Source organism: Gorilla gorilla, chromosome 7 (assembly GCF_029281585.2).
Source record: "Gorilla gorilla gorilla isolate KB3781 chromosome 7, NHGRI_mGorGor1-v2.1_pri, whole genome shotgun sequence".
Lineage (NCBI taxonomy): Eukaryota > Metazoa > Chordata > Mammalia > Primates > Hominidae > Gorilla > Gorilla gorilla.
In genome coordinates, this window is record NC_073231.2 from 66,857,350 (window position 1) to 66,870,257 (window position 12,908).

The 12,908-nt window shown below is 38.9% G+C and overlaps 1 protein-coding gene and 1 non-coding gene across 6 annotated transcripts in view; both read right to left on the reverse strand.

Moving 5' to 3' along the window:
- Nucleotides 1-12,908, reverse strand: part of RGS20 (regulator of G protein signaling 20) — a 110,028-nt gene that overhangs the window by 36,843 nt on the left and 60,277 nt on the right. The window lies entirely within an intron of this gene.
- LOC115935632 (U6 spliceosomal RNA) lies at nucleotides 7,821-7,926 on the reverse strand. Its single transcript, XR_004071259.1, has one exon. It is a non-coding gene; the product is annotated as a U6 spliceosomal RNA (small nuclear RNA).

Consider the following 12,908-nt stretch of genomic DNA (forward strand, 5'->3'; position numbering starts at 1 on the left):
GAAATTACCTCAGGGCCAGGCACATTTTCTCATGCCTGAAATCCCAGCACTTTGGGAGGTCAAGGAAGGAGGCTCACTTGAGACCAGGAGTTCAAGACCAGCCTGGACAACATAGTGAAACCCCATCTCTACAAAAAATTTAAAAATTAGCTGGCATGAGGGTGCACACATGTAGTCCTAGCTACTTGGGAGGCTGAGGCAGGAGGACTGTTGAGCCCAGGAGTTCGAGCTATGATTGCACCACTGCACTCCAGCCTGTGTGACAAAGTGACACCCTGTCTCAAAGAAAGATTAAAAATTAAAATTAAAAAATATACACATACAGTGAAAAAATTACTAAAGAAGTAAAATGGTACACTAGAAAATATCAACATAAAACAAAGGAAGTTAATAAGGGAGGAAAAGAGAACAGAGTAGTCATGAAATATATAGAAAGTGAAAAGAAAAACACAAAGGTAAATCTAAATGGATCAATGACAATGTGAAAAGTGTGCAGATTAAACAATCCAATCAAAAGATAAGAGATTGCCAGAATGATTACAAACATAATCCAACTATATGCTGTCTACAAGAGACATACTTTAGATTCAAAAATGCAAATAGATAGAAAGTAAAAGGATGGAAAAATATATATCTGGCAACAGCAACCATAGAAAGCTGGAATGGCTCTAATAATAGCAAATAAAATACTATTAAACACAAAATGTTACTAGAGATTAATAGGGACATTTTATAATGATAAAAGAGCTAATGTCTCAGGAAGATACAACAATTATAAATATATATACACCCAATAACAGAACCACAAAAATACATAAAGCAAAAACTAACAGAATTGAAGGGAAAAACTGACAATTCAATGATAACAGTAATACAGTTCAATACCTTGCTTTCAATAATGGACAGAACAACTAGATAGAAGATCAACAAGCATATGAATAGAGGACATCAGGACACTATAAACTAACTACACCTAACAGACATCTATAGAGCACTCCACCTGCATCAGTGGAATACATATTCTTCTCAAATACACATGAAAATTCTCCAGAATAGACCATATAATAGGCCGTAAAACAGCCTCAACAGATTTAAAATCATTATTATAATACAAAGTATGTTTTCCAAACACAATGGAATAGAAAATAGAAATAGAAAAATACAATAGAGAAAATTCATGAAACCAAAAGTTAGTTATTTGAAAAGATCAACAAAATTGACAAACCTTAGCTAGTTGATGAAGAAAAATGAAGACTCCAATTACCAAAATCAGGAATGAAAGATGGGAAATTACTACTGATCTTACAGAAATAAAAAGAACGATAATGGAATACTGTGAACAACTGTATGCCAACTAATTAGAAAACTTAGATGAAATGGAAAAAATCCCGGAAAGTCATAAACTACCAAAATTAACTAAAGAAGAAAAAATCTAAATGGAACTTTAACAAGTAAAGAGATTGGTTAGTTATTTTTAAAAATCCCACAAAGGAAAGCCCAGATCTGTTCAGGCTGCTGTATTTAAAAAAAAAGAAAAGAAAAGAAAAGCTCAGCTCAGATCAAGTTGGTTTCACCGGTGAATTCTACCAAACATTTAGTAAAGAAGGACTACCAGTTCTTCAAAAACTGTTCCAAAAAATGGAAGGGGAGTGAATACTTCCCAACTTATTCTCTGAGACCAGTATTACTCTGATACCAAAACCAAATACACCATAATCATCTTTTATGAATACAGTTGCAAAAATCTTAAAATACTAGCAAACGGAATCTAGCAACATGTAAAAAAAGGATTATATGCCATGACTAAGTAGAATTTAATGTAAGAATGCAAGGTTAGTTTAACATAAAAAATAAACGTAATAGCCATATCAATAAAATAATGGACAAAAATCATAATAGACTGAGAAAAATTATTTTGTCAGGCACAGTGGCTCACACCTGTTATCCCAGCACTTTGGGAGGCCGAGGTGGGTGGATCACCTGAGGTCAGGAGTTCAAGACCAGCCTGGCCAACATGGTGAAACCCTATCTCTACTAAAAAATACAAAAATTAGCCAGGCGTGATGGCATGTGCCTGTAATCCCAGCTACTTAGGAGTCTGAGGCAGGAGAATCGCTTGAGCCCAGGAACTGGAGGTTGCAGTGAGCTGAAATTGCACCACTGCAATCCAGCCTGGGCAACAGAGTGAGACTGCCCGTCTCGAAAAAAAAATTATTTGACAAAATCTAATGCATTTCATGATAAATAATATTCAACAAAATTGGCATATAAGGAAGCTTCCTAAACCTGACCAAAGTCACCTATAACACACCTATATCTAAGATCATATTAAACACTGAAAGACTGATGGCTTTCTCTCTAAGATCAGAAATAAGAAAAAAAATCTACTTTTACCACTTCTATTCATACTACATTGGAAGCTCCAGCCTGGGCAGTAAGGCAAGAAAAATAAAAGGCATTCAAATTGAAAGGAAGTAAAACTATCTCTATATCTCTATTTGCAAATGACATGATCTTGCTTATTTAAAAATCCTAAGAATTCCACTAAAAACAAACAAAAAAACCAATTAGAACTAATAGATGAGCTCAGCAAAGTTGCAGGATACAATATTAACAAAGAAAAATCAATTGTATTTCTGTACACTAGCGGTGAACATTCTGGAAGTGATATAAGAAAATAATTCCAATATAGTATCAAAAGAATAAAATAATTAGGAATAAATTTAATAAAAGAATTATAAGATTTATACACTGGAAACCACAAAACGATTGTTGAAAGTAAAGAATATCTATAATTCCAGCACTTTGGGAGGCTGAGGTGGGTGGATCACTTGAGCCCAGGAGTTTAAGATCAGCCTAGGCAACAGGGTGAAACACCTTCTCTACTAAAAATACAAAAAATTAGCCAGGCATGGTGGTGTGCGCCTGTAGTCCCAGCTACTCAGGAAGCTGAAGTGGGAGGATCACATAGCCCAGAAGTTGAGGCTGCAGTGAGCCAAGATCACACCACTGTGCTCCAGCCTGGGCAAAAAACAACAACAACAACAACAAAAAAAAAACATCTAAGTAAGTGGAAAGACATCCCATATTTATAAAATATAAGACAATGCTGTTAGGATGGCAACATTCCTCAAGTTAATGTACAGATTCAATGCAATCCCTATCAAAATCCCAGGTGCCTGTTTTGTTTTCTTTTTAGAGATAGGGTCTTGCTATGTTGCCCAGGCTGGACAACATAACACCTGGGCTCAGGTGATCCTCCTGCCCAGAAGTTGAGGCTGCAGTAAGCCAAGATCGCACCACTGCATTCCAGCCTGGGCAACAGGACAAGACTGTCTCAAAAAAAAAAAAAAGAAAAAATGTTATGCTTCAAATGACACCAGACCAGCATGACCAACATGGTGAAACCCTGTCTCTACCAAAAAAATATACAAAAATAAGCAGGGCCTGGTGGCACGCGCCTGTAATCCCAGCTACTCAGGAGGCTGAGGCAGGAGAATCTCTTGAACCTGGGAGGCGGAGGTTGCAGTGAGCCGAGATTGCGCCATTGCACTCCAGCCTGGGTGACAGAGCAAGACTGTCTCAAAAAAAAAAAAAAAAAAAGTGAAAAGACAACCCACAGAGTGGGAAAAAATATTTGGAAGTCACATATCAGGTAAGAGACTTGTATCCAGGATGTATAAAGAACTCTTGCAACTTAAGAAAAAGGAGAGAAAACCCAATTTAAAAATGGAGAAAGGATTTGACTAGATATTTCAAATGGCCAATATACACATGAAAAGATGATTAACATAATCAGTCATTAGGGAAATAAAATTTCTACCACAATGAAATACTATTTTATTCCTACTAGCATGGGTAAAATAAAAGTAGACAATTAGTGTTAGGATGTGAAGAAATTAGAATCCTCATATGCTACATGTGAGAATGTAAAATGGGTTGGCCACTTTGGAAAACAGTTTGACAGGTCCTCAAAATGTTAAACATGAAGTTTCCAAATGACCCAGCAATTCTACTCCTATATATGCCCAGAAAACTGAAAACACATGTCCACACAAAAACTTGTAAACAAATGCTGTTTATTGTTGTAAACATTATACATAATGGTCACAAAGTGGAAAAACACAAATATCTATTAACTGATGGATGAACAAAACATGATATGTCCATACGAGGCAATATTTATTTAGCTATGAAAAGGAATGAAGTACTGGATCCTGCTACAACATGGATGAGCCTTGAAAATATGTTAAGTGAAGGCTGGGCATGGTGGCTCATGCCTGTAATCCTAGCACTTTGGGAAGCTGAGGCAGGTGGATCATTTGAGGTCAGGAGTTCGAGACCAGCCTGACCAACATAGTGAAACCCATCTCTACTAAAAATAGAAAAAATTAGCTGGGTGTGGTGGTGGGCACCTGTAGTCCCAGCTACTCAGAGGCTGAGGCAAGATAATTGCTTGAACCCTGGAGGCAGAGGTTGCAGCAAGCTGAGACTGCGCCATTGTACTTCAGCCTGGGCAACAAGAGCAAAGCTCCGTCTCAAAAAAAAAAAAAAAAAAAAAGGAAGAAAGAAAAAAAAAAGAAAATATATGAAGTGAACGAAGGCAGACACAAAAGGCTACATAATGTATGATTCCATTTATAAGAAATTTTCAGACTGGGCAAATCCATAGAGACTGGAAGTAAATTAGTGGTTGCCAGGGGATGGGGTAAGGGGAATGAGGAGTGACTGCTAGTGGGTGTGGGATTTCTTTTCAGAATTATGAAAATATTCAGGAATTAGTGGTGATTGTTGCACAACTTTGTGACTGTACTAAAAACTACTGAACTGTATATTGTAAAATGGTGAGCCTTACGGTATATGATTTATATGACAATTTTATAAAAGGAATGCAGGACTCATACATGCTATGGCATGACTAAGTCTTAAAAACATTCTGTTAATTGAAGGAATCAAGACCCAAAAGTCCACATGTTGTATAATACTTGTACATGAAATGCCCAGAACAGGTATGTCTAGAGAGACAGAAAGTAGAATAGTGGTTGCCTAGGGTTGGGAGCAGGGAGAGAGAACGGAGAATGACTACTAATGGGTACAAGGTTTCTTTTGATGAAAATGTCCTAAAATTAGATTATGATGATGGCTGCACAACTCTGTAAGTATACTAAAAACTACTGATTGTGATTGACTGAGACAGAGTCAGTCTCTGTTGCCCAGACTGGAGTGCAGTGGTGTGATCATAGCTCACTGCAGTCTCCAACTCCTGGGCTCAAGTGATCCTCCTACCTTGGCTTCCCAAAGTGCTGGGACAACAGGTATGAACCACTGTGCCTGGCCTGTGCTCTTTAAATGAATAAACTTTATAGTATGTAAATTTTATCTCAATGTTGTTTAAAGGTAAAAGAGTAAGGGAGTGTAGAGTTACCAGTTTCAATGTACATTTAACAGGAGTTTAATATAAGGAAAATGGAGACAACGATGGGAAAATAACAGTTAAAAAGAAAGTAGGAGGCCAGGCATGGTGGCTCATGCCTATAATCCCTGCACTTTGGAAGGCTGAGGCAGGCGGATCACCTGAGGTCAGGAGTTCCAGACTAGCCTGGCCAACATGGTGAAACTCTGTCTCTACTGAAAATACAAAAACTTAGCCAGGTGTGGTGGCATGTGCCTGTAATCCCAGCTACTCAGGAGGCTGAAGCAGGAGAATCACTTGAACCTGGGAGGCAGAGGTTGCAATGGGCTGAGATCGCACCACTGCACTCCAGCCTGGGCAACAAGAGTGAAATTCCATCTCAAAAAAAAAAAAAAAAAAAAAAAACCAACCAAACAAAAAGAAAGTAGGTGTTCTGAGAATTTCCAGAACTGAAAAAAACACAAATCCTCAGTGCTACAGACTGAATGTTTATGTCTACCACAAAATTCATTAATTGAAGCCCCAAGGTGATGATATTTGGAAGTGGGGCCCTAGGGAGTGATTAGGTCATGAGAATGGGGCCTTTATGAAAGGGATTCATGTCCTTATGAAAGAGGCTTCACAGAGCTCTCTCCCTCTTTATCTACCCTGTGAGGGTGCGGTGAGAAGACAGTTCCTGGTTTCTGGCAACCAGGAAGCAGCCCTCACCAGACACCTGTCTGCCCGTGCCTTGATCTTGGACTTCCCAGCCTCCAGAACTGTGAGAAACAAATTTGGTCGTTTGAGCCACCCGGCCTATGGAATTCTGTTATAGCAACATGAATTGACTAGACACTCAGAAAGTCTCTCTCTTTACAAAGAAGGACAAATAAACAAAAATCCACTACTAGAAATACCATGGTAAACTTTAAAACATCAGGAATTGACAGATAACTTAAGAAGCTACCAGAGAAAAAAGTTTCCTACAAAAGAATAATTAGGCCAACAACCATACTTCTCTTTAGCAACAACAGATCCCAGAAGAAAACAGATAATATCTTCCTCTGAGATAGACTCAGAGAGCTTATCTCTCACAGACCGTTGCAAAAAAATTATTAAAGCATATTTTACCAAGAAAAGTAGATCCCAAGGGGAAGTAGGGAATTCAAGAAACAATAGTAAATCTAGAATTTGATAAAATATGTCAGTAAATTTAATTAAGTACTGTCTGCAAAAATGGGTCTTAGGCTGGGCTCAGTGGCTCCTGCCTGTAATCCCAGCACTTTGGGAGGCTGAGGCAGACAGATCACTTGAGGTCAGGAGTTCAAGACCACCCTGGGCAACACAGTGAAACCTTGTCTCTACAAAAAATAAAAAATTAGCCGGACTTTGTGGTACATGCCTGTAGTCCCAGCTCCTTAGGAGGTTGAGGTGGGAGGATCCCTTGAGCCCAGGAGGTGGAGACTGCAGTGAGCTGTGGTCATACCACTGCAGTTAGCTTGGGCAACAGAGTGAGACCCTGTCTCAAAGAAAAAAAATTGGGTCTTGAGTACTTGTGTGCTTAAGTACTTGTTTGACTGTAGGACTCTTTTGAAAGTGATTAGAAAAGTTAGATGAACATTATGTAGCCAAGGAGGGTTACTATAACAGGACACTAAATGGAATGTTTCCTGTCATATCAGGGTTTCCAAAGTCTCTGTGTCTCCAAAGGCAAGGACCGTGAGTGATGTGTGCCCACATATTCTAGAGAGAGCTTCTGACACTTCTATGTAAAACTTAGTAGGAGAATTAATGGAAGTCACATACTGCTAATCTTGAGAATATTTTAGAGATAAAGAGATTTCACAGAAGGAAATTTGTAGTAGAGACAGCCCAGTAGCATGCCTGCTCCTTTCTCTGCCACCATCTGTTGGAGACAGAAGACATCCTGGGGGATCATGCCGGAAGAGAAGCATGAGGAGAGAAAGCAGAGAGGAACTGGAAGGGCTATCCTCCTCTCCCCTGACACCGTTGGTCTGCGTAAAGAGAGGCCAAAGCTGGGTGAGGGGAAACTGAAATGGAGGGCACTAAAGTTTGATTTCAAGGGGACTGAACTTTTTTTTTTTTTGAGACAGAGTCACGCTCCATTGCCCAGGCTGGAAGTGCAGTGGTGCAATCTCGGCTCACTGCAACCTCGCCTCCCAGATTCAAGTGATTCTCCTGCCTCAGCCTCCCGAGTAGCTGGGATTATAGGTGTGCATCACCACACCCAGCTAATTTTTGTAGTTTTAGTAGAGACAGAGTTTCACCATGTTGGCCAGGCTGGCCTCAAACTCCTGACCTCAGGTGATCCACCACCTTGGCCTCCCAGAAGTGCTGGGATTACAGGCATGAGCCACCGTGCCTGGCCGGGACTAAACATTAAAAAAATTTTTTTTTCTTTTTTTTTCTTTTTATGGAATGCTTCATGAATTTGCATGTCATCCTTGCGCAGGGGCCATGCTAATTTCTCTGTATTGTTCCAATTTTAGTATATGTGCTGCTGAAGCGAGCACTGAACTTTTTTAACACCTGAAAATGAGACTGTTCTAATACTGACATTGACCTGAAAAGCTATAGAATCTGCATGAGATAGAGTTGAGGGGAGAGGAGGGGAAAACCGATACTGTTTGAACGTGGTGATAGGAGAAGAAATTCACTGCCTGTTTACACTCAGTTCAGTCTGGCTTGTTAAATTAGTGAACTACATAAAGAAACTAAGATTATCTAGTGCACAAGAATGGATAAGAGGTGACAGCAAATATCACAAATTACAGTTTGGGGGCAGGGACATGAAGGGAGATCTGTAAGGGATAAGATCAAAAATAGGAAGAGAAAGAAGGAGAGAATGGGGAATCCACAGTGGACCCAAAGTACCAAGGTTAAGAACCTAAAATTGGATTGGCATCAAAGAACTAAGAAGGGCCTGTAATCCCAGCTCCTTGGGAGGCCAAGGTGGGAAGATCACTTGAGGCCAGGAGTTCAAGACCAGCCCAGGCAACATTGCATGACCTCTATCTCTACAAATATTTAAAAATTAGCCAGATGTGGTGATGCATGCCTATAGTACTAGTTACTCAGTAGGCTGAGGCAGGAGGATCACTTTAGCCCAGAAGTTTGAGGCTGCAGTGAGCCATGACGGTGCCACTGCACTCCAGCTTGGCTGACAGAGCGGGACCCTGTTTCAAAAAAAAAAAAAAAAAAAGAGAGATTGGAAAAAAGAGAAAAGAAGGAAGAGGAAAAAAAGAAAGAAAAAGGAAAATATAGCCAAGGCCAGAAGTCATGGTGCCAGAGCTCAGTAAGTGATCGAAGTAGCCACGTCCACACACCTTTTATTAGAAACCTCAATTTCTATGTAAGAATAAACTTTAACATCTGGATTAGTTTCCTAGAGCTGCCGTAACAAATTACCACAAACCCGATGGCTTAAAACAACAGAAATTTATTCTTGCACAGTTCTGGAGGCTAAAAGTTCAAAACCAAACCGTCAGCAGGGCCAGGCATCTGCCTCTGAAGGCTCTAGGGGAGGATTCTTCCTTGCCTCTTCTGGCAGCCTCGGTGGCAACAGAAACCCAATCTCTGTCTTCTTTGCCACTTGCCCTTCTTCCCTCTATGACTGCCTGGGTCTTTGAAGCTCTCCCTCCTTATAAGGTCACCAGTCGTTGGATTTCAGGCCCGCCTTCATCCAGTTTGGCCTCATCTTCACTTGATTAGCCAGATGTGGTGGTGCATGCAAAGACCCTGTTTCCAAATAAGGTGATATTCACAGGTATCATGGTTAGAACTTCAACATATATTCTGGGGGGACACAATTCAACCCATAACAATGTCTAATGTGGAGTGAGGAATAGGATCTCCTGTGAAGCCACTTTAATGCTTCTGTCCAGAACTGTCAAGTGCATTAGATGACTGGACATTTTAATCTGCAGCTGAGTTGACTAACCAGTGTGATAATTTATTAATATTATTTTTAGGCTGGGCATGGTGGGTCTGTAATCCCAGCACTTTGGAGCCCGAGGCGGGTGGATCACCTGAGGTCAGGAGTTTGATACTAGCCTGACGAACATGGAGAAACTCCATCTCTACCAAAAATACAAAAATTAGCCAGGCGTGGTGGCAGGTGCCTGTAATCCCAGCTACTTGGGAGGCTGAGGCAGGAGAATTGCTTGAACCCAGGAGTCAGAGTTTGCAGTGAGCTGAGTTTGCACCACTGCACTCCAGCCTGGGCAACAGAGCAAGACTCTGCCTCAAAAAAAAAAAAAAAATCAATTGCAGTGCATTGAAACACATAAAATATGTGTAAAACTATGAATTCATAATGATACTAAAAAAACTCACTGACTACTTTTAGACAGTGATAGGGAATAATTTTGAAAACTGATAAATAAGGGGAAGGAATCAAGTTTTTATCCTACTTTTCCTATAAAAATTATACTTCAGGGTAACCTAATAGTTGATAAGGATAAGTTTTTCTTTTAAAACATTTTACTCACTAATAAATTAAAAAATCATGGATGAAGAAATCACATATACAAACATACACACGCACACTACATATGTATACAAATAAAATCACCTATGAAAAAATGTTCAGTTTTATCAAAAGTAAATTTAGAAAAATATTGGTATTCTCAATGAAGTATCAGAATAGACAGACGAACAGTAGCTGGAAGCCAGTGGGATGAATTCATTTGAGGAATGTAACTAATGAAAGATTTCATAAATACTGAAGATGCAAAATTGAAGTTAAATGTGATTCAAGAATAAATATTAAAATTTATGTGGCAGGAAATCATGCAAAACAAAGAGATGCAAATTAAAACCAGGTATCTTTTTTTGATATTTTTACCTACAAAATTGGCACAAAAAAAAAAAAATCAAGATTAACTGTATCCCTTGTGAGGACTGGGGGAAATTGGCTTAAATCTCAACTCCATTGTTGATTAGCTGTATGAGCTTAGAGAAGTTATTCCATCTTTTTGAGTCTTGGTTCCTTCATCAGTAGAACTGGGATACTGAGTATCCTGGAGGTGAAGATTAAATGAGGCGATACTGGTGAAGCACTTCAAATGTGCTTGCAACACATAGGACTCAATAAATGTTTGCTATGTGGTTATTCCTATGCATAGGAACTTGCAGTCTTGTGATTTATGTTCCTGTTATGAATAGGATCTCCCTTCATGAATTTTCCTTTTTTTGGCCATCTTTGTCCAGTTTAAATATTCTTATTTTTCTGCCTTTTAAAACAAAGTTGGAAATGTTCCATCTTTTTATTTTTATGTATTTTTTGACACAGAGTCTCACTCCATCACCCAAGCTGGAGTTAAGTGGCCCAATCTCGGCTAATTGCGACTTCCACCTCCCGGGTTCAAGCGATTCTCATGCCTCAGTCTCCCAAGTAGCTGGGATTACAGGCACACACCACCATGACCAGCTAATTTTTTTGTATTTTTAGTAGAGATGGGGTTTCACCATGTTATGTTGGCCAGGCTGGTCTCGAACCCCTGACCTCAAGTGATCCACCCACCTCAGGCTCCCAAAGTGCTGGGATTACAGGAAATGAGCCACCGTGCCTGGCCAGGGCCTGATGCCTTTCTTAGGGACAAATCTCATAACACCTTTTCGATTTTTTCTATGTAGTTTAGGATCTTCTACTACCATATGACTCAATATTTTAAATTTATATTTTTTCAGAAAAGTATCTATCTTACCTAAGATTTTCAAATACATTGGCATTAAACTTGTACATGTTATTTGGTTTTTGTGTAAAAAAGTCTTGATCCGGTTATGCACCGTAACTCATTTCTGATGGTTTGGGCTTTTCTATCCTCTTATCTGAATCAGATTTGCCAAAGGTTAGTCTGTAGTTCTGTTTCCAAATAATTGACTTTAGGTTTTATGGATCAATTTTGCTTTCTGTTAACTGTACATTTCATTAATTTCTGCTTTTATTTTCATTATTCTTCATCTACTTTTTAAAAAATGACTTAGTTTTCTCCTGGCCTCTCACACTAAAGATTTAGTTCATTTACTTTCCAGTCACTGCTGTTTTTTAATAAGTGGGTTTAAAAGTACAAATTTTTATCCAGTTACTGCTTTGATCATATCCACTGAGTTTTGCTAGATAGCACTATTTTTATTTCCAAATAGCTCAGATCTAATAGTTCACCTCCAAATACCTCAGATCTAATTGCAGCTCAGATTTTTTATCCACAGCCTTTTTAAAGTTTATTTTTAATTTCTTGACTAGCCTGACTAGTTTGTATGTTTCTTTACATTTTGATCAGAAAATGTGGCCTGTATGATTTTAACATGTTTAGGTATATTATTACTTTGTAGATTGATATGATAGTTTTTCCTTTTCCAAAATATCATACAAATTAAATCATATGGTATGCATTGTTTGGAGTCTGGGCTTCTTTCACTTAGCGTAATGCTTTTGAGATTCACCTGGTCATGTGTATCAGTAGTTCATTCTTGTTTATTGCTGAGTAGTACTCAATTATATGGTTATAACTGTCTGTCCAGGCACCTACTGATGGACATTTGTGTTATTTCCTGTTTTGGGTGCTTATGAATAAAGCTTCTATAAACATTTGTGCAGAGATTTTTGTGTGGGTGTATGTTTTCATTTTTCTTGGGTAAATACTCACTGGGTCACATAGTAAGTCCATGTTTATTTGCTTTCTAAGAACATGCCAACTTGTCTTTCAAAGGAGCTGTATCTTTTTTCTGTTCCCACCAGCAATGAATGAGAGTTTCAATTGTTCCACATCCTTGTCAGTAGTTGACATTGTCAGATTTTTTTTTTCCTGGCGATTTTAATAGGCGTAAGTGGCAGCTCATGGTGGGTTTAATTTGCATTTCCCTCTTGACTGATAATGTTGAGCATCTCTTCATGTATTATCTGCTATGGGTACCTCTTCTTTGGTGGAGGGTCTTGGTAATTTTTTTTGGCCCATAGCCTGAAGCAAGAGCCCCTCAAATACCAGCTTTGTGCTCTTGCTGGTACCAGGACATCTGTACTTTTGCTGGCTACATGGCTTTCTTCATGTTCCTAATAGTGCTTTGACTGATTCTGTTTTATGTAAAGGTGTTTAATACATATGTGATGAATGATTAGAGAACTAATAATGTATCCCTCTGTGTTTTACCTCATGACTCAGTGCATCTTTACCCTTTCTGTTTGATAATGTAACAGGGAATTTAATAAAACGTATGAACCCAGCCCAGGAAGGCATTTGTCCCTGCTCTCTTCAACTATCTACTAGTCACCTTCATTTCCCCAGTCTCAGACACTCTAGATACAAAGGACTCTAGAAGGAAAGAGAGAGAATACACACCCAGCAGACATTTTCCTTCCTCATTAGAGTTTCCATCACCTCTGTCCTTCCACATCAGTCAAAAGTTGTCAAAGACAAGTGTATCACACACATTTAATCCATTCTCAGAAATGGTTCATCATTATTCACATAACAATTCCTTCCCACTGTATTGC